General features: G+C 43.8%; 1 long non-coding RNA gene across 1 annotated transcript; it reads left to right on the top strand.

Moving 5' to 3' along the window:
- LOC310713638 lies at positions 1-26,795 on the top strand. Its single transcript, XR_014529373.1, has 3 exons — positions 1-26; positions 1,675-1,712; positions 26,547-26,795. It is a non-coding gene; the product is annotated as an uncharacterized lncRNA (long non-coding RNA).

Genomic DNA, 26,795 nt, shown 5'->3' with positions numbered 1-26,795 from the left:
GATGTGGTTGCTGTGCAAGATCTGAGGTCTGTTTCGGATGGGAAGGAGAAGGGACAGAGCGAAATGCAAGTCACACCTGCCTGATAGACGCTGCTGAGATCTTCAGCGGGGAAGCATACTTGTCGCTTGTAGGAAGGATTCAAGCAACTGCTTTTTTGCTGTACCTTGAGGCAACCCCCACCCCTACAAAACACACACACACCACACCATGGTGTGATCTGTGTGAAACTAGGTCAAGTGTAGGGTTAGTAGTGCATTCACTTATGCAGCCACTCAGCATTCGGCTAACCTGAAAGCTGATGGTGGTTGAATTCCCCAAGAGGACCACTTGTCTTTTGGATGAGCAGTACCTCAACACACAGGAAATTATCTTTCTTTCCCTGCACCAAAGCGTCTATATTGCACAGTTACTAAGTGATATAGCAATCTATCTGTCTATCAGAAGTAAGTGTTCCAGTTTGTGAATGTTTTCCATAAGCTGAACATCCGATGCGGCTGTTGGCTATTGTATCCGGGGTGCCTGCACCAATCGGAAGCTGCGCCTTGGTTTTCGAACGTTTCGGAAGTCAAACAGACTTCCAGAATGGATTAAGTTCAAAAACCAAGGTTCCATTGTATGTCAATACAGTAAAGGTATGGAGGATACGGCAGCTCCATAAAGGCAGCAAAAATGTAGAGCAAAGTATTGTGGAGGCTTTTCCAATACAGTGGTACCTCTGGTTAAGAACTTAATTCATTCTGGAGGTCCGTTCTTAACCTGAACTGTTCTTAACCTGAAGCACCACTTTAGCTAATGGGGCCTCCCACTGATGCCGTGCCGCCAGAGCACGATTTCTGTTCTCATCCTGAAGCAAAGTTCTTAACCCGAGATACTATTTCTGGGTTAGCAGTTATTGCTGTTTAGAAGGGGAAGTTCTCAGGCACTGCTGGAACTTTAGTCTTGAAGTTCCCTCTCACTCACTGGTGGGCCTTCTATTTTGGCCTCCCAGGCCTCCCTGTTTGACCCATGAGGCCATTTTGGCCAAGCCATGTCCACCTGGCATCACATGACATTGGCACGGCTTGAATTCAGTGCTTATCCTGTCACACTTTCGGCAGGGACCAGATGCACTCTGGAGCTCCTTGTCATTCCCAAGTGCATCTTATTCCTTCCAAAAGCAGCGCAGTAGGGAAAGGCACCCAATTCAACCAGTGCTAAAGCAACAATCAGAGCACACCTGCAATTGTTGCTTTATAGCCATGGCTTTGCCTTTCCTGTGCCTGATGTCACAGGACATCAAATGATTGGCAGCTGGACAGCCCCATCCACCTGCCAATGTGGCTCACAGAGACTGACTACTTTCAGATCCAGTCCTCTGGCCAAAAGTGGTTCCTCACCCCTGCTCTAACTAGATTCTGCTGCTGCTTACAATTTATTTTGTACCATTGGTTATTCTGCCCCTAAAATAAATAGGGGTTATGTAATCTACATGAGCTTCTTTGTGAATGTTCTTCTTTACATCAACATAAAAGGAGCCATATTGGATTATACTGGATCACACCAAGGCTAGGCCTTCATTCTGCTGTCAGTGTGATATGGTCTTACTCCTTTCCAGTGCTTTTTAGGTGGTTTTGTTTTGTTTTGTTTTGTTTTGTTTTGTTTTGTTTTGTTTTGTTTTGTTTTGTTTGCTTTAGGAAAGAAGGGTGCTGGTACTCACCATGAAGTTGTTACAGTAAGTGCTGTACTTTTTTTTACTTACTTATATACTTTTAGTATATAAAGCTACCTTTATTTAGACTTTTACAGAACAAGCCAATGAATACACTTGTAGGAAATTTAAAAACAGTATGTCACCTTTTTACACCAACTATATTGCCATCGACTTGCTTTAGATGTTACAGAAATTCCAAGTTTTGAATCCACTTTCCTCAATCAACAGGTATTCATAAATACAACATCTTAACCCCCGATTAATTTAATGGTATACAAGTGCCGTACTTTTAACATTTGCCCCCCCCCAAAGGTGCTGTTATTGCGTACTCTTGAGTACCCCCAGAAAAAAAAAGAACTGCATTGGGCATTTTGCATCTTCCAGATCATGTGCAATGGAAGCTCCACACTGGGCGCATTGCACTTCTTCAGTCCTGAAGTCACCAGCGCTTGAATGACGGCAGTCAAGCTCTCCCAGTCCAGTAATGACCATAGTTGTCACACCAGAGGCGGCTGGTAAAAGGTGCTTCTACCTCCTGAAGCTACCTGGGCCTCCAGGGACAGAGCTGGATCCAATAACAGCCCTAAACTGTGTACCTGCTTCTTCAGGGGAGTGTGACCCTGTCCAGGACAGGCAAGTGGGCCAATATCTTTGGCATGGGAACCCCTCCCCCACAGTGCCTCTGTCTTGCCAAGATTTGCTTGGGTAATGTGTCTCTGTGTATCCAGGCCCGGATTTATTCCTTCTACAAACAGATTGCTAATATGGCAACCCAGCCACGGGAGGCACTGTGCACAAATGGAGCCATGGGAGACCACTTTTATCTTAGCTTCGGGCTGCACCTGCTGGATTTTCAGCTAGCATCCAGTTCTTGGCAACCTGGTGCTACCTCTCTGAGATCTAATGGTTTCTGACTTAGAAGCTTCCCTTTGAAATTAATTGATTTCCTTCCCCTCACAAAGGGCAGCATTCACCATGATTGAAATATTACAGATATAAAGCATTACTATACCTGCAGCCCAGTTGGGGGAAAACCTTTTAGGGTGGCTTAATGTTGGGGCTGATATACATATACATATACATATACATATACATATACATATACATATACATATACATATACATATACATATACATATACATATACATATACATATACATATACATATACATAGTGTGTGTATATAATAATAATAATAATAATAATAATAATAATGATAAAAAATTTTATTTATATCCCGCCCTCCCCAGCCAAAGCCGGGCTCAGAGCGGCTAACAACAGTAAAACGATAAAACATTCTAAAATCATTTCATTATAAAATTAATTCCAATCAAATTAATGGCAACCATTGGGCTAGTCGTTCTGTGAGGATTGCCAAAGGATGGATATATATATATATATATATATATATATATATATATATATATATACACACACACACACACACACACACACACACACACACACACCATTTTTATTTTACTGGAATACTTCCTTCTGCATGATGCTCACATTTGATTTATTGTTGAAATCTTCCATGAGCTCACATATGCATACCTTTAGGGCACTTTTACACGAGCTTTTAAGTGTGCCAAATTTGAGGTTGTCATCCGCAAATCAATGCCTTGCCTCTGACCTGGTGAGATAGACAGGTAATCTCGGGATCTTACCTACAGGCTTGTCATTGCTTTTCATTTGCTTCAGTTGCATTTTACTTGCGCATGGGTGTTTACATAAACAACTAAATTCTAAGCCTAGACAGCATTGGAAAGGGGAGCAGGCACCCCCACAACAAGCAGTTCAATGGCTGAACCTCTGCGGTTACTAGAAAGAAATGTATTTTTTCCACATACAAATTGTAACTAAATTAAAAGCTAAAAATCAACAGAAGGCTACAATCCTGAGCACACTCCGTCAAGACTTACTTAAAAGAAGATATGATTAGGATAGGGACATTAATGAGAAATATTATTTCCCCATCAGGAGTCTAATGTAGCTTGACTCGCTGGAATTTACTTTGCTCCTTCTCTGCTGGCCAATATTTTCCCCTGGTGTCACTATTGGTTCTGTGAACCAGACAAGTAACTCCATGTGTGCCTAGTAGTGTGTTTGGCAATTGCAAAAACTTTTGAAAACAATGTGATAATAATTTATTTATTTTTTAAAAAAATGGCAAGGTTGAAGTCATGGCAAGGATCACCAGCCTGAACCTATGCTCTAATGCAGAGGTAACTTGCACTATGGATGATCTTGGAGTACAACTCCCATCAATCCTAGTCAGCATGTCCAATGACCAGGGATTGGAGGAGCCTGGAGACTACCATGTTGGCTACACCTGTTCTGGCGTTTGCTTTATTTTCCAGCTGCTTTTGCCCCTTACACCTTTGTAGTTTGGGGGAAGGGTGAAAGAAATGTGTGAAGCTATCCGCACTGAGCACAGACACTTGCAAGCTGGGTTTTTGTTTTAGATAAGAGCCATTTAGTTTTTACTTGTGTGAAGAGGTGCCACAGATTCAAAGGGGCTGTGGGGCTACATCACCACATGGCTCATTCTAGCTCCCCATGCATTTAGGGCAAACATCTATAGCGTGGTGGTGCTTCTTTGCATCTAGATGAATAGGCACTTTAACACACCTTCGTAGAGGTTAGGCAAAAGCATCCCATTATTCTTGCTTCCATTCCATAGCACACAATGCTATGGATCTGGTGCTTTTACAAGCCTTATTTTTTTTGAGTCAGAGGTACACAGGGTGTCTACTGCTGTTGCCATACGTCCGGAATTTCCTGGACGTAGCTGGGATTTGACCATTGGAAACAGCATCCGGGCAGAAATTGCTTAAATGTTCAGGGAAATCCAGAAGTGTAGATTTCTGTGAATTTTTGAAATATGGCAATCCTAGTGTCTACATTGAACTCAGTGAGACTTACTTCTGAGTTGACACACATAGTGCAGTAAGGGGATCTGTTCATGTCTGCTTTGGTGGGGTTTCAAGTGGAAGTCATTCAGCTCTGGTGGTCTATTAAATGTGGAAAAAGCTGCCCATAAGCACCCAATCTTCACCTCTGATGTTGCCCTTCCCCCCTTCTGCTTACAGCTTGCTTTGCTTTTTTAGATGGGGAGATGTGTTCATTCTGATGGGCCTTCCGAGCTATTTCTATGTGATGTGGAAGTAGCATTTCAAACAGAGTGTGGCGTAACCTCTTTCTAACATATGATACAAACCACAACTGTCTGGCATGGGCATGCAAGCCAGAACCCGAAGGGAAACGGCGCACAGAGCCAGACGTGATCTTTGATCGTACGTTGTGTAAAATTAACAGCGCCAGTCATGACAAGCCTTAAATGCCACATCTGTCAGGGGGTTTGGTAGCTGCATAACAATATGTTTTTAACCCCATTATGGATTAATTATGCCTTCAATTATTTCCCCAACAATAACAACAACAACAAAACCCATTGCAAATAACAGGTGGTTTTCTGACAATTCTGTGCGCTGAAAACAGCCCAGAATGGAGTTTGTGGCATTTTATCCTCCAAAGGGAGAAGACACCTGAGCACCTGAGCTTAATGAGTGCCCAACTCTGATTAACTCCTTAGCTGCCAGTTTTCCTCGCTCTTCTTGCTAAAGGCTTTATGTACACAGGAAAGCACTTCAGCAGATAACGCAGGACAGTGACACATTCAAGAAGTTTAAGTGGAATAGGAGAACCTTGCTGGATCAGACAAAATGCCCATCTAGTTCAGCATCCTGTTTTCCATGATGGCCAACCAGAAGTGCATGAAGAGAACGTGAGTGCAATAGCCTTCACCTGCTTGTGTTGTACCAAAAGCATTTCACCTATTCAATAGCAAGTGAGCAGGACGTTGTGAGGCAGCAGCTGCGTTTGCTATTTCCGTGCAGACAAAGACTTGTAGTTCAGCAGCCAAGCCAGGGATAGCTTCAAACAGTGAAGTTCTTTAGGGTGAAATCCAAGGAGCTGAACACCATTTAAAGTAGTGGAACTTGCTTCAGAGCAAATAGGCACAGGCTACTAAGGAATGGTCCGCCATGTTGGATTCATCAGCTCTAAACTTGCATAGAAACAAATGTATATACACTGATGCTTTAGAATGATCTCCATAATAAGAATTCCTACCAACTGGACACTCTTTCCTCATCCTCTGCTGTGGAATTTTTGCTTAGTGCAAGGATTCATAGGGCTCATTCAAGTGGGCTTCCTCTCCATTTTCACAGGGAGCAGGTCAGGCCAATTGAGCCTGGAGACTGAGTCATCATCACCTGCAGTGAACTCAAAATGTTTGCTAAAATGCATCCAGCCAAGACTTCCATGAAGTACAGTAGGAGATCAGTACAGTGGTACCTCGGGTTACAGACACTTCAGGTTACATGATTTCGGGACGGTTACTTACAGGTTTCGGCACTCGCGCATGCGCAGAACACCAAATCACAACCCATGTGTTTGCAGATGTGGCACTGCGAGTTCCAAATGCTGCGGGTTGCGAATGTTCCTCCTGCACGGATCACGTTCGCAACCCAAGGTACAGTGGTACCTCAGGTTAAGAACTTAATTCATTCTGGAGGTCTATTCTTAACCTGAAACTGTTCTTAACCTGAGGTACTACTTTAGCTAATGGGACCTCCTGCTGCCACCATGCCGCCACCGTGCGATTTCTGTTCTCATCCTGAAGCAAAGTTCTTAACCCGAGGTACTATTTCTGGGTTAGCGGAATCTGTAACCTGAAGTGTCTGTAACCTGAGGTACCACTGTAATGTGGTGTGTGCAGCCTTTCATATGATTCCTCAGCCATTATCAGTCTACTCCTTCATGGCATCACTGATAAGCTTCTCAGAAGACAACTGGGGGAGGGAACACTTTAAAGAGACAGAAAGGAAAGGAAAAGAAATTTAAAAGTTTAAAGAAATATGGTAGACGGACAGGATACCATGCTAATACATTAAGCACGGTAGAATATATATTTCATTTTCTTACTATCTTTGTATCTTGACTTTTGGCCAAGTTTAGAGCATTGTACATGGTTTCTCCAAAATAAAGTGGTGAGAGAGGGGGCATGGAAAAGCTAGCTCCCTGGGAAGGTAATTCCACAACTGTGGAGCCACCATTGAAAAGGCCTTGTTCATGATAAGTTATCTACTAATCTCCTCTTTGCCACTGGCAGGCCAGAGACCAAAGCCTCAGAAGCCAAACAGAGCTAAAGTAGATTCATGTGGATGCAAGTTCTAGATGCAAGGCTATTTAGGGCTTTAAATATGTAAACAATTATTTTTAGTTGAACCCATGAAGGACTGGTAATCATTGATCTAAAATAGGTGTGATCTGTGCTTCCTGTCTTGCTTCTACTAGCAATCTGGCAGCTGCATTTGGAACCATTTCCAGTTTCAGAACTGTCTTTTAAAGGCAGCCCCAAGTAAAATACATACATACATACATACATACTTATTATTAGTATTGTTATTAACTGAATTTTTATACCGCCCTATACCCGGAGGTTTCAGGGCAGTGGTGCTGTGGGTAAAACCTCAGCGCCTAGGACTTGCCGATCGCATGGTCGGCGGTTCGAATCCCTGTGGCGTGGTGAGCTCCCGCTGCTCGATCCCAGCGCCTGCCAACCTAGCAGTTCGAAAGCACCCCCGGGTGCAAGTAGATAAATAGGGACCGCTTACCAGCAGGAAGGTAAATGGTGTTTCCGTGTGCGGCTCTGGCTCGCCAGAGCAGCTTCGTCACGCTGGCCACGTGACCCGGATGTGTCTGCGGACAACGCTGGCTCCCGGCCTCTAGAGTGAGATGAGCGTACAACCCTAGAGTCTGTCAAGACTGGCCTGTATGGGCAGGGGTACCTTTACCTTTACCTTTACCCGGAGGTTTCAGGGCAGTTCACAGAATAAAATCAAAATATAAAACCACAAAAGACATAATCAAAATAAAAACAACAACCCAATACCCCCCCCCCCCACATTTTAAAACGGCATAGGAAGTCAATAAAATCAGCCAAAGGCCTGGTTAAAATGGAACTTTTTGCCTGGCGCCTAAAGGTGTATAATGAAGGTGCCAGGCGAACTGGGGAGAGTGTTCCACAGACAGGGAGCCACTGCAGAGAAGGCCCGTTCTCATGTTGCCACCCTCCAAACCGCTTGAGGAGGAGGCACACAAAGAAGGGCCTCAGAAGATGATCTCAGGGTCCAAGTAGATACTCGTTTAATTCTGGATATAATCAGTGCATGGGTAAGCGTTCTCCAGGTAAGATCACAGCAAGTGAACCTTCTGTGAATTGCCTTCCAAAAAGGACCAAAGCCACCATACCTTTAGCCATGCCTTTACGCAGTGCTCCAGCAGGGCAACCTAGTTTGTCAATGATACCAAGCAACAAGGCAAGTCAGCAGGATCACTTTGTATACAGTATCTTCCAGGATAATCATCCACCAAGGTAACCAATACAATTTCAGTCCTGAGACCAGGCCAGAAACCAGACAGGAATGTCTCTGAATAATTGGCACCCTCCAGATCTACATAGAGTCAAGATGCTAACTCCCTCACCAATGCTTTACCTCAAAATGACAAATTTGGGTAGCTGTTCAAATTTGCCAGATTCAATGTAGATTCCTTTAAAAGGGGTCACACAACTGCCTCCTTTAAGACAGAAGGGCCACATGTAACTGGCCTGTCAGGTCTCTGTTTTTCTCACTTAGCCTTCTGTAACGCATGCCCTTTGACTTGCCCTTTCCCAGGCCACCTTGCAACAAGATGGGGACACTTCCAATGTGCTTCTGAGACTGTCTTGAATGGGAAAATGATGGAGGAGTCTTGAGGCAGGCAGAAACTAAAGGCATTGGTGAAAAGGGGAAGATGAGTGAGACACTGTGTGGAGCGGGCAAAAGAAAGAACGACAGAAACGAACCCTTCACAGATGAATATATTGTCACACTTAGTAAGTATTGAGAGTCCCTTTGATTTGCTGAGAAACTCCAGTGCATATTGGCCCTTTGAAACAGAGGACAATGCCCCACTTGGAAAGAATTTTAAACCACGCTAGACACGATGGCAGCAAATGCAGGCGAAAATCAACTTGCGCTTGCACAGAAGTGCTTCCTGATTCACCTTGCATGTCGAGCCAAGGCAGGCCAGCTCTTCGTAATGCTGTCCCACAGAGCATCTCTGATTGCTCACCGCCGGGACCACGTGCTGCAGTCCCCAACGCAGCAGGCGCAGAGGCCTCTCTGGCTAGTGTGCCGTTATTGGATTTGAGACTGCAGGCAAGCCTGGTGCCTGCCGGACTTGACAACCACTCAGTCGGTGATCTGTCTCCTTTAAGAGAGCAGACAGGCTCCAAGGCTGCCGTGTTACTCCCACCGGTTCCCCTCCTCTCCCTGCCTCTCTGAGTGCAGCACAACATCAGAACGCAGCTGTCAGTCAGGCTCCTCGGGGAGCAGTCTGTATGTTTACATGAATGATCATATGGTAACCTCTTCCAGCTCATGGGCAAGTCGCACGGTTACCTCATCTGCAGTCAAATTACCTCATCCATGTGAAATGTAGCAAGTGCAAGACAGGGAGCAAAGCACGGCGCTCTCCAGGGTATGGCTCCCTCATTAGGAGACGGCAGAGGAGCTGTCCTCCGTTGGACCACTCAGGAAATAAACTTGAGATCTGTTAGTCTTATAATTATCCCTACTCATGGGCCCCTTCATAAATCAACGGGGCTTATTTCATGACAGGGAGAGGGGTGTGTCCCTGTGTGCCTGGGAGCCTCTTGTCTCGGCGGATTTACATTTACCCTCTGGAAGGCTGCTGAGAGTCCTAAGATGATGAGCACTCGGATGGGAGGTTAATTTACCCCTCTTTAAGGAAATAAAGAGCAGCAGATAAGGTTCAAGCGGGATGGGATGCTGTGCAGCACAGGCCAGGCTCTGAAATCTCATGTGCCCTGGCTTACCATTTCTCCCTTTAAAAAATATGGCGTGTGATGTCTAGGAATATAAAGTCAATTATCTTGGCCATAGGTGGCTGGGTTTATTAGACGCTGTCAAGTTATTCACAATGTAAAGGACATGTTGACCTACAGTGGTCTCTCCCTTCCAATCAGCGCTTACAACTTACAGAATCTCCTGTATTTGTGCATCCTTCGTATTAACCCTTGGGTTTGCTGGGCAGATATTTGCTGTAGCGTTTCCTTTGCAAGCCTTGCCTTGGAAGAACTCTTGTTTATTTTGGGACAAGCCTTTTAAAAGCACACGGTTGGCTGGAAAGCGGGGGGGGGGGGGGTGGAGGGGAGAAGGAGGAAGGGAGGGAGGGAGGCAAGAAAGAAAGGAATCATCGGCCACAGTCTGCTTTCTTTGCCAACGAACACCCTGGTAAAAAAAAAAAAGCCATTTATGTATCATATATTTGTTTCAGGCTATTTATCATTTCTGGTTTGCACACATCGTGCGTGAACAGCTGTCCTTATCTGGCATGGGGCAGCATAATAAAAGGGAGATTATGAGCACTCTTTCCCTCTCCCACTCCGCTTGCTTTCTCAGGCCTATGAATGTGGAGCTGCTTCTGAATGGCAAGGAGGACAGGGTCTCATGGCAGTAACTAATGCACATCTGGAGTTTTGCAGCATTCTAGAGATAGTTATTAGGGTCCCAGGAGCACCAGCCAGACTGGGAATGGGAACCTGGTATCCATGGTGAGGCTCCCTATCTCACAGCACCAGGTGTGCTTTTTCTTGGAAAGGCTGTCCTCGGAGGGGGAGAAAAAAGAATCCAGGAGAGAGGTAATTAGGAGCTACCTTGCACAACCGAGCCAGCTCCCGGGAAGGACAGTGCAGGGAGCGGATGATGTGTGCAGAGATTTCTGCCTTATGGAAGGCAGCAGCGTTTTTGTCTCTTTCTCCAGGGGAGTTGAGAGGAAGAAATACAAGGGTAGATAGCTACACGTTTTAAAGAAACCTGGAAATGCTAACATGTTCTGTGTTGGAGCGCATCAGTGCAGGTTGTTCGCTGTCTTGAAATAAGATCCATATTCAGATCGATAGAGATTTGTGCCGAGGGGAAGTGTTTCTGATTATTTCTTTGCCGTCTCAATGTGGCATAGAGTGACTGAAAGAGATACCTTCCCTGGGCTGCTAACTGGAGACTAATTAATAAAACAAACCCTTTCCTGGCAGCTTCTCTCTCCCCCTCCACCCCCAATTTCTATAATACTGTAGGTGAGACGACCATAAAATGGGTAGGGCTAATGAATGGACAGGCCTGCCCTGTTTGAAGCCTGGTATTTCATTTGTGAGGAAGTTTGGTTGGATGCCTTTTTGATACTGCTAGAACTGTTTGCAACAGACAGAAATCAGTAGATAATTAAGCTCACAACAAAAAATGGTGATTGTCGCTGGTGATAAACACATAAATATATTCTCAGATGCATCAACAGAAGTACAGTGTCCAGATCAAGAGAAGTAATAGAACTGCTCTATTCTGCCTTGGTCAGACCATACCTGGAGTACTGTGTCCACTTCTGGACGCCACAATTTAAGAAGGATATTGACAAGCTGGAACGTGTGCAGAAGGGGGTGACCAAGATGATAAAAGGTCTGGAAACCAAGCCTTATGAGGAACGGTTGAAGGAGCTGGGTATGTTTAACCTGGAGAAGAAGAAACTGAGACGAGATATGATAGCCATTTTCAAATAGCTAAAGGGCTGTCACATGGAAGAGAGAGCCTCCTTATTTTCTCCTGCTCTGGAAGGTAGGTCCCAAACCAATGGCTTCAAGTTACAAGAAAGGAAATTCCGACTAAACACCAGGAAGAACTTTCTGATAGTAAGAGCTGTTCTACAATGGAATGGTCTCCCTCGAAAGATTGTGGCCTCTCGTCCCTTGGAGATTTTTAAGCAGAGGTTGGATGGCCATCTGTCATGGATACTTTAGTTGAGATTCCTTCATTGCAGAGGGTTGGGCTAAATTACCCTTGGGGTCCCTTCCAACTCTATAATTCTACAATTCTATGACTCATTGGTTGTGGGTGGTAATCTTTTTCCTGTTCAGGACTTTCATATGCTAGATGGAATGAAGATGGAGGTATGGTTTATATGGTTACATGCCACCCCAATCTCTGCAGAGCAGCTGCATGAGATTCCAAAGGTTACAGGCACTCACCCAGGGTTGTGTTTCTGCTGAGACAAGTGTCTTCTAAATATATGGCTTGCTGTACACATATTTACACCTGGGCCTATACCTGGGAGAGAGTTCAGAGCACTGCATCTCAAGAAGGGCTTGTTCCTCACAGCAGTGCAGCACTGGAGTCCAAGGCATCCTGCACGATTTCTTAGGACCTCTGTCCCAGCCTGCCAAGATCGTTCTGTCCCGCATGACCTTCACCTGGAGTACTGGCTCCACCATTTTCCTTCTGAAAGACCCTTGCCAGAAAAAAAACCAAGCCTCATGTAAAACAACACTTCCCCCCTGTAGTCCTAGCCTGCCCACCCTCCCCAGTCACCTTGGTAACCTCCTCCCCTCATGGCAGAGCCTCCTGCCTGGTTTATGGTTTCCATTGATGGGTTCTCAGTGGCGTCTATCTTAGGCGAGACCCTAGCATTTTCCTTTCAATTCTCCAAATATTATCTAAATTCTACCATTTATTAATTTCTAGCCTTCACTAACTCTAGCAGTTATTAGTGAGTGCCCAAGGTCTCCTCAAATGTCCATACAGCTGGCTTGGTGCTGCAAAAAAGCAAGCAGTGGCTCATGGTAGCTCTGAGTAGCAGACCCCAATTGCAGTTACATACTCTGCATACTGAAGATAATGGTCCAGAATTTGCCAGTATGAAGGGAAACAGGATTGTTTTAAAGGAATGCCATGTGGCTTCTGTTGTAAAAGAAGTAGAATCTTATCTATGACTTTGGTGGGAATAAGGAAGCAGGGAAGACTTCAGCACTGCAGAAGGTATACAGTCGTACCTTGGTTTTCAAATGGAATCCGTTCCGGAAGTCCATTCGACTTCTGAAAATATTTGAAAACCAAGGCGTGGCTTCCAATCGGCTGCAGGAGCTTCCTGCACTCAAGCAGAAGCCATAGAAGCCATGTTGGATGTTTGGCTTCCAAAAAACATTCGCAAACTGGAACACTCACCTCTGGGTTTGCGACGTTCAGGAGCCAAAATGTTCGAGTCGTAAGGCGTTCCAGAACCAAGGTACGGCTGTATTTTCAAACAACAACAATGGATTGCTCTTGCACCAGGAGTGATTCTGACATTCCACAGATTACTTTTTTTAACACAGCAAAAAGGAAAGCATCCCACTCAGGATTGTTGTTCTGTAACTTCAGAGACTGCCATAGGTCGTCGTCATCATGATGTGCCTCCCACACGGGTCCATACAGAGAGCCACAGGGTGACTCAGGAATGTATACAGATTTTTTAACAGTAGCTCTAGCCAAATTAACATAATTCCACAAGTGCTAAACCTATATCCCTACTGGCCAGTGAATGCCGTCCCTTGAAAACCAGGCTCCCAACTGGGATACCTTGTGATCTTGGTCTCGCAGAAGGAAAGCCACCCTTTTGTCTGCACTAAGTGGGAAGAGATCACTATGTGGAACAGATGTTCTGGAGTATTCTTCAGCAGTGTGGAGAAAATAATCTGATCCACATACTGAATGGGTGCACATGAATGGCTTGCCAGGTGGAGACAGCTGCCACAGAGAGGAATGCACATTTTCTTGAGAGCATCCTGTAGAACTTAAGAGATTTTCCATGACTTAGCAGCCAGTTTTGTTTGGTAGATAGCCTTCCTGTGCCTCTGCCTTGTGGTCCTAATCTCTGAAGATCTGCAGCATGGTAGGACTCTGTGAGGACTCTACTGCCAAAGTTTCTTGTCCTTTTCCAAAGTCAGTAAAGGAAACCTGTCTTAAAACTGTAGTCCTTTATATACTTACCTGGGAGAAATCTCCATTGAACTCAGTGGATATGACATGCAGTGTACATTTGCCAGTGCTGGTGCTTGCTGGCGGAAATCTACTCAGAAGTATCCACTTTGCCCATCTTGTTTGAAGAAACTCAGAGATTTCCCCCGACTTTGCTTCATGGTCAGTGAATGTAAAACAACAGATTTAATGGCAGCATTACAAATCAATAGCATAATGGTTCCATTGCTTATGGACATTTTTTATTAATTAAACAATTAAGACCACATGGACATCGACTTGTGAAATGTTTTCCCAATTTTGCAGAAAAGGTAGCCTGCAAAGGCTGGTATATTTTTAGAGAAGGGAGAGAGCTCACAAGCATATCAGCTATGAAATATGGCAAATTAGCAGTCAGGTTCACTAGCACCATACTTCCAGACACTTAATTTGCTGTATATATTTAGTTTGTGATTGAACTAATTTATGATAAACAGTAAGAATTAGATAAACCTCCCAACTATTCAAATTCCCAACTATGACTGGGAGCCTAGAAAGGGTTGAGATACTAATCAGAAAGCATGGAGTCAACTTCATCCCACAAACCACAGTGAAGATGTCACAATAACAATAAAATGCTCCATTACCGAGGAAAGCAATTAAATCAAACTAATTGAATTACAATTAACAATTATTTAATTTTTGAAGTACTAGTGGAGCATTATATTATCAGCAAGCTGTCTGTATAGTATTTTGGCTGGATTATAAATGGTTATAATGACAGGGGGTTTCCTCTGGCAGCCAGATCCTAAACACATTTGCTCGGAAGTAAATCCTGCTGAATTCAATGGAATTTGTTTGCACATATGCATAGGATTCTAGCCTTAATCAGCGATAATGTTATAGCTGGGCCATAGCTGCTGTATAGGCTACCTTGATTTTGTTTGATGACCAATGTGCTGTAGTGGTTAGACTGTTCTCCTTAGACCAGGGAGACCAGGGTTTAAAGCTGCCCAGATGTCCTTTTCATGATGCTATTGGAGCAGTTGCTGTATATGTAACCCTGCTTCCAATACAATTTGCACCTGCAAAACATTGTTTCTTCATTTCCAGCTGGTGCATACCCCATGGCTTCCCACTGAATTCCTGCAAATTTAATACACAAATATATTTTTTGGGGGGAATGCTGTCTCATTTTGGTTGTGCTGTAGTGCAAGAGTGCCTCTCTAGTCAGCAAGAATGCAGTAACATTGGGGAAGCATAATAGAAAAACTAAGAAAGCAGAATGATATATGGACGGTCTAGTATGAATCCATCAGCAGTGCACTATTGTTGTGTCAATGACATGTTGTGGAATACACAGCTGCCCCTGCACAACTCCCATCAGCCATGAGGAGACCTTAATCGCTACACAGCCCGGATGCTCTTACTATAATTTACTTGGAGGGTTGTTGATAATATAAAAATTAGGAGGGGAGTATATTTTGACCTGAGCTGCACGGCATAATAGCAAGATAAATAATTTGATGTGACCCTTTCAATACTTTTTAATGTGGTTGTACAATCTTCACACCCTATATTTCTGTCACAGCACAAAGGTTCACAGTCTGGATGGTTATATTGGTGCTGGGTGCAAGGAATTTCCCTTCAGATCCAGCTGGCTAATAGCTCTGGGAGTTTTCTTCCTTCCAACCTTCCAGCAATGCAATGGCACTTTGCAGTGAAAGGGAGAACTAAAGCCCTCGCATGCATCCCAGCATTAGATTATTCTGATCCACCCTTGCCTGCATCCCAAGGCGCAGCAGCCAGCTGCTGAGAGCTTGCTACTTTCTGCTCTATGGTCCCCAAAGAATTGCTGTCTCCAGGAAATAATGCCAGCTCTCCCTCCCCTAAGAAGTGGAAGATGCAGCATAACAGATTGCACGAGGCAAGAAGCACCAGTTACAGCAAATGTTTCTGCAAAATTCGAGATGCTCACTTACAAATAGAGGAGCCTTTTCCAGCTACTCTATTGATTTCATGGTAGTTGTGAAGTTCCCAGAGGTAGAGAGAAACAGGGTGTGGGCTGGTATGTTTGTTTTGTACACTTAACAAGCAAGGACTGCTAGCAAGACCATAAGATGCTGCTTTATAGCAAGTCAGATCATTGGACCATTTAGTTCTGTATTGTCTCGTACATTGACTGGCAATGGCTCTGCAGGGTGTTCTGGGCAGGATTCTGTCTCCATCCTTCTGAGATATGCCAGGGACTCAACCTGGGACCTTATACATGCAAAGGTCAAGCCAGTGGTGGACCTACATTTTGGGATCACTGAAGCTTGAACCGTCATGGGGGCCCCTTTGCAACCAGCAACAAGGTCTGGCTAACCACTGTTATCTTCTTCAATGGGGCTGTTCCATGACAGATCACATTTTTTTAAAAAAAAATAATGGCTCAGGTTTGGGTTAAAATTGCTGTACTGTATTATCTCATATGTCAATGTCACTGATGTGAATAAAAATGCTCCGTGCCTTATAGTTTTCAAGTCGTGAGACTCAAAATGGGTCTACTAGACCCTTAAAAAAACAACAAAACCAATATGGACTAAAGTCACTTCTGGAGCCGCTCCAAAATTAGGGGCCCTGAAGCTCAAGCTTTGTTAGTTTCATAGTAGATCTACCCCTGGGCCAAGCTCTACATCCCTTTGCTAGAGAAGAACAATCCTATTGAGTTCAGTGGACTTGACTCCCACTAGGTTGTTCTCTATGGGTCTTCATGCATTTTAGGGCTCTCACTCAATTAAAGAAAACCTAATTGATTCATTAACTTATTAATTCTTATTAATTAAATGTGCATAAAAACACATGGCAGAAAAAGCGGGGGGACGGGGGACGGGACCGTTTTCCTTAGAGACAATGTACACATGTGGATGCAACAGCCACCATCTGAGAAGAGGGATTCTGCAAGAAAGAATGCTTCTTTTATAATGGCAATTGGCAACTGCACTTCGTTTATTCAAAGGACCTAACCTTTGTTTTAATTGCCTGATTCATAAGGGACATCTTCTCAGCAAACCAAAATGTCTTATCAATCTAATTGATGAAATATTACAGTCCTAATACACTTCCTGAGATGAAGGGATTCCTCCCCAGCCGTGAGTATAGGGTTGGCCCTATCATTAGCCAGACTGAGGTTGTCAGTGTGGCAGAAACAAATGTGAAGTGGTAGATCCGTGACTGGATTTATCTTATTCGGTTACAGTATTTATACCCTTCCCTTCATTGTCAAACAATCTCAGGATGAGTTCTAACAGTAAAAATATAGCATAAAATCCCTCAGTAAATGAGTGAGAGCCATTAAAAGAAAACACCACGAGTTCCATAATATTGTCAGCAATAGTATCTGTGATTTTAGAAATATTGCAATGTATTTTAAAATGGGCCTCGTGACGTGTGTGTGTGTGTTTAAAAAATAAAGTAGCTGTGAGGCAAGGGTGTCTATCAAAATTTGATAAGGGTACTGGCATTATTAGTCGATTGATTAATTACATTTCTATCCTACCCCTCATCTGAGAATCACAGGACGGTTTACAATATAAAAACACAAAAATATGTACCAAAATATGTATTTGACTAAGTCATATTCAGAATAGATCCAGTGAAATTAACAGTGAGCCTGACCTGAGAGCTCCTCCACACTTCTGCTTGTCCCGGACCTAGAAAGCACGGGACTGAGAGGTTTTCTGCTTATCCTGAGCAGTTTTTTATTTGTCCTCCCGCCTCTTTCCCTGGGAAAACCCATTGTTTACCACTGAATCAGAACAAATGTCAGTCTGCAGAAAAACTGATTGACGTTTGCTCTGATTCATTGACAAACAGCTGGTTTCCCTAGGAGAAAGTGGTGGGACAAGCAGATGTTTGGAGGAGCCCCAATTCGCACTTCCCAAAATGGTATTGTACACAAACCGAAATACAGCCACACCTTCAAAATTCACACACACCTGAATTTTGCAATGCATCTGTAGCTAAGTAATGTGTACAAAACCCTATATGCTAGGGTAAAGTATGCATTAACTGCACTTAATGCTGGAAAACTGAAATTGACAAATTGACCCGTCCCTGTTCATGAGCTAGGTCCAACTGATTTCAATGTGTCTACTCTGGGTAAAACATCAATGGATTTTCCCTGAAGCTTTGTGAGCAGAGACAAGAGAAACTACACTTTGAACCGGGAGCAACACAAACAGAAGAGAGACAGAGAAAGCTGACTTTTGGGTGCTCTGTAAGTCAACAGCATCTAGGGGGCCTCTGTCTGAAGATCTGATGCAGCTCAGTGGATTTGGCTGTCTGCTGAAGGGTTAATGCTGTGCACCGACCTATGCTCAAACTGTATGTTTGCAAGTAAGCAGGCAAATGACATGTCAGAAGGGCAGCTTCATGTATGACATCTGCAGTATATGGAAATAACATGGACGGGGAAATCACGTATGAAGTGCCTGTCACTTCAGTATGCCACAGAACTGTTAAGCTCTTCCTTATCTGATTTCTCTGCTGCATGTTTTGTAATTTTTGGGGTGCAGAAGAAACACGTTTCTGCCAACCAAGCAATGAATCCTATAACAAGTGAAAGGAAAAGGGGAAACTATTTTTCTAAAGCTTTACATGTAAACAAAGCAACACATTGGATGCCCCACACGTTTCTTGCTTACCACACCAGGAAAGGGGAGCATTTTGCAGTGCCTGTTTTGTGACAGAAGAATGTCTCCAGCAGAGACACACTGTAGCTTTATGGAAATTAATATTATTCAGGTTCCTTTGTGTGGATGACTTTACAAACCATAATGCTGCACATTGAATATATCCATGGCTGTTTGCTGAAGTGAATCGTACACACAGTTGGAGACTCCAACTCTGCCAGTGCCCAAGAACGCAAGTTGCATAAAAAGAGGCCAAATCATATGTGACAAGAAGAATCAGCCCTTCTTCATTTATCAGAGGTGTCCCCCCCCCCTTTCCTGGACAACCAATCTTCTAAAATTCCCTTGGCCATAAAAGGGCAGAGCCCACACAGTTGACAGGGTCATCTGCTCTGCAAGAAATGACAAGGAGAATTTTAAAGAAATTATGGCAGCTATAAGAGAACATATAGCACATATGCTAAACTTTCCTTTTTTTAAAAAAAAAATATTTTTATTAAATATTTTCTTGGTTTACAAAAGTGCATGCCTTGACTCTTTTTTCCAGGTTGTACAGTCTTTCTTACAAATCAGTTACATTTGTTGTGAGACATTAGTGTTGAGTCCAGTATAAGGTTGGGGGAAAAGAGGGGGGAGAGGATGGTTGGGGTGGTTTGGCTCATAGTCTTTTTATAGTGTATGTGTGGGGTTTTGTGTCAGCATCAACTGGGTAGGTTCTCTTTCTCTTTATTTATTACATTTCCTTGGTAGTGAGAGGTATTGGGGGGCAGGGTGTGATTGGTTGTCTGTGGTTGGCTGCAGTGGGGTTTGTTTGCATTTGTGAAGGGGGAGGACTTGTTGGGTCAGGTAAGCCAGATGGATTCGTATGCTGTCGGTGGATTCTTGTTGTTGTCTTGTTGGGCTGTGTATGTGATAAAGGGGAGCCACACTGGGGTGAAGGATTCTTCTATTTGTCCCCATGTCAGTTTCAGTTTATTAGTTAGCTTTTCTATTAAGGCTCTTTCCCATACAATTTGATGCCATTGGTCCATGCTTACCCCTGACAGGTCTCTCCAGTGTCTGGCTATGAGGCTTCTGGCTGCTGAGAGTAGGTGGGTTATAAGCTCTGTATAATGTGAGTGGTCATTATGATGTTGGAACATGGTCAGTAGGGCCAGTTCTGGGGTGAGTTCTAATACCTATTTAGTTATTTTGCATATCTCTTGTGTTGTGGGGATTTTCTTTAGTTTGTTTTGGAGAAACGGGTATGCTGTTGTGGGGATGTTTTCAATGGTGTCTCTCTCCAAGTGGACCCATTGCTTCATCTTGTTTGTAGGTTTTACCTAGTCTGTAGGTTTTACCTTTTATTTCCACACCCTTGATATCAGGTGGAAGCTCGGAGTCAGATTGCTAGGGTTCAAGGGCCAAGATGAATAGAACGGGAGACAGTGGGCAACCTTGTTTTGTGCCTCTTTGGATTCCATATTTTTAATTCTGCATTTTGCTGAGGCTTGGGTGTAAATTTGTTTGAGGGTTTGTAGGAAGTTGGGGCCAAATTTAATGTTAGTTCATACTGCCAATAGATATTTCCATTCTAAGCAATCAAAGTCTTTAAGGACGTCTAGGGACATGATCGTTTGTGGGAGTTTGGTCGTTGTGCTGTGTTCTATCAGATTCAGTAGATTCCTACTGGGGTCTGTTACGTTGAGACCAGGGACAAAGCCTGCCTGGTCTGGGGCAATTAGTTTGTGTAGGAAGATTTTTAGGTGGTTAGCCAGGATTGATGTGCATATCTTGTAATCTTGGTTTACCAATGAAATTGAGTGGTATGATTCTATTTTGAGGCTATCTTTGAGTGGTTTTGGGATAGAGACTATTTTGGAAGAGATCCAGGTTTGGGGGATGGGGCCCCTTTTATGAAGTTGTTAAATAGATGGGTCATGTCCTTACATCAGAGGTTCTTCGAATTTTTTGCAGAAGTCTGCTGTATAGCCATCTGGGGCTGGGGCTTTGTGTGGTTTCAGGTTTTTGAGTACCGTCTCTGTTTCCTCTGGTGTGATAGGGCTGTCCAGGAAAATAACTGGTGTCAAAGATTTACCTAACATATCTTGCGCTCTGATTGAAATGTGCTGCCCCCCCCATGTGCTGTCTGCAGAAAGAAGCATCTTGTGGTGGTACATCACAGTAGGTCCCAAGATGCTGGTAATTATTGGGGAAGGGCCTTGGCTCATTGGCTGACTACAGAGGTGCTGTCTTGCGCCCAAGATTGGTGGGGGGGGGTGTCTGATGCACAGCACACATGTCATGTGCCCTGTACATGTCACACTCATATGAAGTCATGCGGTGGTGCGTGTTGCAATGTGACATTGCATCGTTGGGAGGAGGCCAAGCACAGAGCCTGGCGAAGCATGGCTTCCTCTCTCGTGCTCAGGAGGAACCAGCCACTGAATCACGTCACACTCAGCTCGGCCATTGGTCTCCTCCGCCCTCTCAAAATTGAGGGGCCCCACATCCATGTCATCAGATTTTGAATTAGGCACACTAGGCCTCTTGGCTCATGAGGACATTTTGCTCAAGTCACACCCACCTGCCCTACAGCTGGTAATGAAAGGCTGGTTGTCAGATCTTCAGACACTGTAAGCAGTACTGAACTAGATGAACCAATGGTTTGACTCACTATAATCTGACACATGGGTGCCCCAATTACTTAGGGAATTTTCACACCAGCACCGCATATTACCATTGGCCTCTGGCACTGGAATGACTATCCTGACCCCACACAGAGTGCCACTATCAGTGCTGTAACATTACTGTCACTTATTAAAATGCATTGGACTTGATTCACCTATATTATTGCTCTGTTTTGATGCTTTGCTGTTTCGACGTTGATTTTAATAGCTTTATATCAACATAGAAGCATGGTAATGATCATTACCTATTTTAAGTGTTTCTTTCTGGGGTGGTTTAAAAGCATTTTTCAATATATATTTTTAAAAAATAATAGGGAGAAATACTGAAGATTTCAGAAATCCCAAAGTTAAACTGTAGGCCATTTCCAACATCCCCTATTAACGTTAAAATATGTGCCTCTGGATGCTCATTCATCATGGATGTTTCAAAATCCTGATTTTGAGGGTGTCACTTTAAATAAATATGAGGGCCCATCATCAATGAGATCCCCCATCAAGTGATTATTTGCCTGTCAGAATGGAATCCTTGTGTTCTGGACCATGCAAGCCAATTGACACATTTGCAGATTATAAGCCTGGGGCAGTGTAAGGCAGACCCAGGCCGTTAGGATGAGGACAGCACAGGTGGAATATACGTTCCCATGGAAATTATTCATGTTTTTCTTTCTTTGTCCTACTGCTGCTTTCCTCATGGATGAAGCTGCAAAGAGTGCTGTTAGACTCGGGTCTTTGGGTTGGAGTTCACACATGAGCTAAGATATTGTCTTCTCCCACCACTGCCAAAGGAATTAAGAGCATTGGATCTATGATAGAGCGAGAGGCCCTGCTCATGTGGAAACAAATGACTTTCGGGGGGGGGGGTATTTTCTGCATTCAGTTTCTACTTAAGAAACATGAATGAAAATTAATCCTGTTGAAATGATTCTGAATTTTTAAAGAAGTATTTCGGATTTGTCTTTTGGGTTTACAGTAGCACCTCGCTTACGTAGCCCTCTGGTTATGTAAACTTCACGTTACGAAAGCAGCAAACCCAGAAGTATCAGACTGGGTTTCGCTGTGCATGCATGCACAGAAATGGTCTACTGCTGTGCGCATGCACAGAACAGTGATCCTCGGGTTGCAGAAACCTCAGGATCCCATTCGCAACCAGAGGTATCACTGTATTTTCCTTCAGATTTATTTTCCTTGAAGCTTAATGGTTTGCATTGCATTCTGTATTCACTGTTACCACGGATGTACATGGAAAAAGCCCTCCCCAGCAAGAGCCCTTTTGCTGCAGGGGCCCTTGCTGAGATGTGGGCTCTTTTACACCACCAACAGGGTTCAGCCTATCCTTTGGGGGGGGGGAGTGAGAGGGGCTTTCCCCCAGCTTTTTCCTAACTGACTTAAAACACACACACACACACACACACTGGACTAAATCTGAATTAATGAAACACGAACGAAAGTCTTCTGAAAGAAGTAAGTTATGGAAATATTTTTCAATCTGAAAAGTGAAAGAAAAACACACTCTCCCCCCTGCCACCATGCCCGTCCCTGACTTCTTCATGTGCAAAGGGGAACCAAGCAGGGCGCCTTCTCAGTGGTGGCGCCCGCCCTGTGGAACACCCTCCCATCAGATGTCAAAGAAATAAACAACTATATGACTTTCAAAAGACATCTGAAGGCAGCCCTCTTTAGGGAAGTTTTTAATGTTTGATGTTTTATTGCTTTTTTATTTTTATCATGAATATTCTATTGGGAGCCGTCCAGAGTGGCTGGGGAAACCCAGCCAGATGGGCAGGGTGTGAATAATAAATTATTATTATTATTATTGTTATTATAAAGTCCCATAGTCTCCAGATTCCCTTCTGTCTGTGCCTTGAATTAATATGTGCTAGAGGAATCTCCTGAATTCTGAGGTGCAGAGGTAGAAGTGTTCTGTTTTCAGATTCTATTTTACAAGTAACCAGGATATTTTTTTAACTGCCTATGTGTCAAGTGTCAGCTTTCTGTATGTTGTGGAAGTACATTAACAATTTTATAATGCCACCAATTACCGGTAGTAAGTGTGACCCAAACATCATCATCATCGTCATTACTATGACGATTACTACTACAGTGGTACCTCAGGTTACATACGCTTCAGGTTACAGACGCTTCAGGGTACAGACTCTGCTAACCCAGAAATAGTACCTCAGGTTAAGAACTTTCCTTCAGGATGAGAACAGAAATCGTGCTCCGGTGACACGGCGGCAGCGGGAGGCCCCATTAGCTAAAGTGGTGCTTCAGGTTAAGAACAGTTTCAAGTTAAGAACGGACCTCCGGAATGAATTAAGTACTTAACCCGAGGTACCACTCTACTTTAAGACTGTGTGTGTGAGAGAGACAGAGACAGAGAAAGTGCATGCACGCCTAGACAATCTTGGCAGAAGGAACAAATTAAGTTCTTAACCCGAGGTACCACTGTACTACTGGGGATGGACCCTCCCATTATCCACCTGAGGTGAAGCATGAAGGTGACTAATTTATTTTTCATGTTGATTTCAGTGGGACTCCTAAGCATGACTAACTTGCTTTGGATCAAGCCCAACTCATGGCTTTAAACAGCACTTGTGGCTTTATATACCATGAATCATGCTCTCCTTCTGGGTCACATGCTATCCCCTTAGGTCTGGGGGGATTTGATTTTATGGTGGCTCTGCTCCTTTCTGGAAGGATGAACCTAATCCGTGGTGCTGGAGGACTTGTTTATCGGCTGTGTATACACTGTAATTTTAAAGCATATTGCTTCCTCCAAAGAACCCTGGGTTTTGGAGCTTATGCCACCGCAGAGCTACAGCACCCAGCACCCTTAACTATCAACAGTTCCCAGGGTTCTTTGGGGAACCCATGTGCTTTAAATGTGTGCTGTGCATGCACCCTATCCCTTACCTGGAAGTAAGCCCAACTGAACTCCATGGGGCTTACTTCTGAGCAAGGCATGTATAGGCTGCACGATTAATCTGTATCAGGTTAGCAGCATCTGAAGAAGCATGTTAGGGTTAAGTGTAGCCACGATTAGCTGATAGACTGTTTTCTATGAAGTAAATTAGCTACACGCTGTGCATTAGTATCAGGAAAAGAGCTTTCATCGCTGAAAGAAATATTTTTAGAGGTTCAATGCAGCGACCAGAACAAATACCCAGGACTGGAATAAAGTGTTTGTAATTCCTGATCTCCCATGCTTGACTGAGTGCCACGGGAACAAAGTATTTCCCCCCCATCTATAGCTTTGCTAGAGAACTTGAGTGTGGAGATAGCACTTCAGTTTTAAAACAACCATTCTACATAGAATCACTTTGACTGCTATCTCTCATCTCCTCCATATTCTTTTATTGTATGTAATGTCAACAGATGTACTTGAATGAAACCTTTGCCATACAGGATCTTTCCCATTGTTGGAAAAGAAGAATTCATACACATGCATAATGTTTCTGTGCATTAAAATGTACTTGCACACTGCTGCAATGGTCTTATGTTTAAGAACTGGATACACTGCAGGTTGCAAATACACCTTTTTGTGTGAGGCAGCTGACAGGTTTTTGCTATTTCATTGATTTTGGCATCACTGGACAACTGCCAAGAGAAAAAGTTACGGCCACAGTCCTCTAGTGGTAGCGGAGCATTGTCAGATGTAGCAGGTAACTGCTGCTGCATTTGTCTTTAACAGCTGTGCAAAAAGGGCACTGTCTGGACTTGGTGGAAAAAACTACCAGGGGACCCTCTGGGATTTTACCATCATGGCTGAGTGTAATAAAAGCCCCAAACTATTTGGTATATGATAATGGTCAAAGATACGCAGATAGCAAGGAGGGCACGTTGTATTCAAAATCTATATTTTTCAGAATCATCGTGAGACAAAAGGCACTCTCAGCATCCCCTAAAGGGCAGCAAAACCGTTGCTTTAAAGTAAAATAACCACAGCTAGCTTGCCTATTTTGTTCTACATCAAGCACTGTTTGCCACCTGATAAGAAGCTTCCTCAGCATCATTTATTAAATGAAGAGCTTATTCGTGTCCCAGCCAGTCAATGACTTCCGGTCTGTGGAACAACAGGATGGTGATGCCACAGAGACAGATTTGGCTACGTGATGATGTCATAAACTCAATTCAGTGGGAGGGTACAGCTGTGGAACAACAAGAAAAGCTCTTGGACCCGGGAGAATTGATCTGTACGCACCACGATCAAAAATATGGGTCAGGCAAAAGTGTGGATGAGCCTAAAGAAACAAAAATAGAGACAAAAGCAGCTGCGTTGTGAGGATCATCAATCAAAAGCTCGGTGGAAAACTAAAGGAAGGGGGATCTGCTGTCTCTGTCCCCTCTCTCCCATCCATTTGCCCTCCTACTTTCATTAAGCCACCCTCCCTCTGAATACCATCATCTGCTGCTATTGGAAAACCACTCGGCCCTCCCTCTTCTCCTGCTCCTGGTAACCTTTTGATGCCTCTATCAGTTTGTGCTGGGTGGGAGGAGAAGGCGGATGTCAGTCAAAGTATCCCATGAGCCAGCATAAAAGGGAGCAGCCTCTGAAAGACTGACACAAAAAAATGTGAATTGCTTCTTCCCACAAGCAGTTCTAAACATGCAGAGGTCCCCCCCCCCCAGCTGCTTCCTTAAAGGTTATTATTGGGAATGGAGTCCCTCCTCCTTGTTCTTCCTCATTCCCCCCACTTCCATTCCAGACTTAAGGGGGCCTAAAACAAGCAGCTCCCTCACTGCCTTCATTCTTCCTCCATCAGCAGCAGAGGCGCTTGGAAAAGCCCAGCTCATTATTGAAGGTTACGATGCATCATATATAGAACTACGGTTGTTTCAGGTGTGTGTGTCAAAAGATCAGGTGTGACTGGTGGGAAGAGGACTGGCTCCAGCTGCAGTTCAGAGAGACCAGATGGCTTGCAAGGAGTGGAGTAAGAGACCGAGGGAATTCTAATGATTAGAAGCTCTGAAAGAGTCTTGGGATACAGGCGAGCTAGGCATCCTGGGAAGTTTAGTAATTAGCATCTATGAGGCAATTGTAGGACATTCTTGCATGCAATGCTCAATTCTGCAGAATGCTACCCAAACAGGTGAACAGACCGGAGCAGCGCGAGCTCGAAACCGAATTAAAACAACCGTTTCTGTTCCCAAAGTGCGCTTGTTAAATCTGTGCTGATTAAAGTCAAATCAAAGGAGGATGCAGGCCACAGTGTTTCATGTGCTCCATCTGTTCGGAGCAGACCTGTATTCCAAACAATAAAATAGTGCTTGCTGACTAGAGGATGGCATTCAAAGAATGAAAATAAGATGGATGGCTCACTTGTAAAATGGCACCCTGCTGGATTGGTGCATGCGCCAAAAATGTCAGACTCAACTTTGACTTGATTGACCAGAACGTTAGGTGCCAGTTTTGCAGACTTGTTCTGAATTTGTGCATATTTACAAGATAGTACGAAACATAAGATCAGATTGGATTATTGCTGTGTGCAGTATCGCTGAAAAACCCAGCCAAACCAAGCTATCTGCTACTGGAAAAGTATTTGAGCAAAGGACATTGTGAACCACCTGTTCTTTCTGTGAATTAGGATTGCCAACTTTTTCTTTTATTGCAGGGCTTTGAAGAACGAAGCAGAACTTCAGCACATGAAGCCTTTCCTCATACCTATATGAATTTCAGATGCTGAATTTCTACCCTTTTTGAAGTTGGTACAGGCCCAGAAGCCTTGTGAGAAAAAAGTCGGTAGTGGTGTTATCCTTTCACAAGTACAGAAGATCTCATGTTTCTGGCTACATGTTATATATATCCACTAATGTCAGGGACATTCTGTTTTTCAGAATCATTTGGCTTTCTATAAATCTCA

This window comes from Podarcis liolepis, assembly GCF_965112155.1.
Source record: "Podarcis liolepis genome assembly, chromosome: 8".
Classification (NCBI taxonomy): Eukaryota; Metazoa; Chordata; class Lepidosauria; order Squamata; family Lacertidae; genus Podarcis; species Podarcis liolepis.
This window is presented reverse-complemented; position numbering and strand designations above follow the sequence as displayed.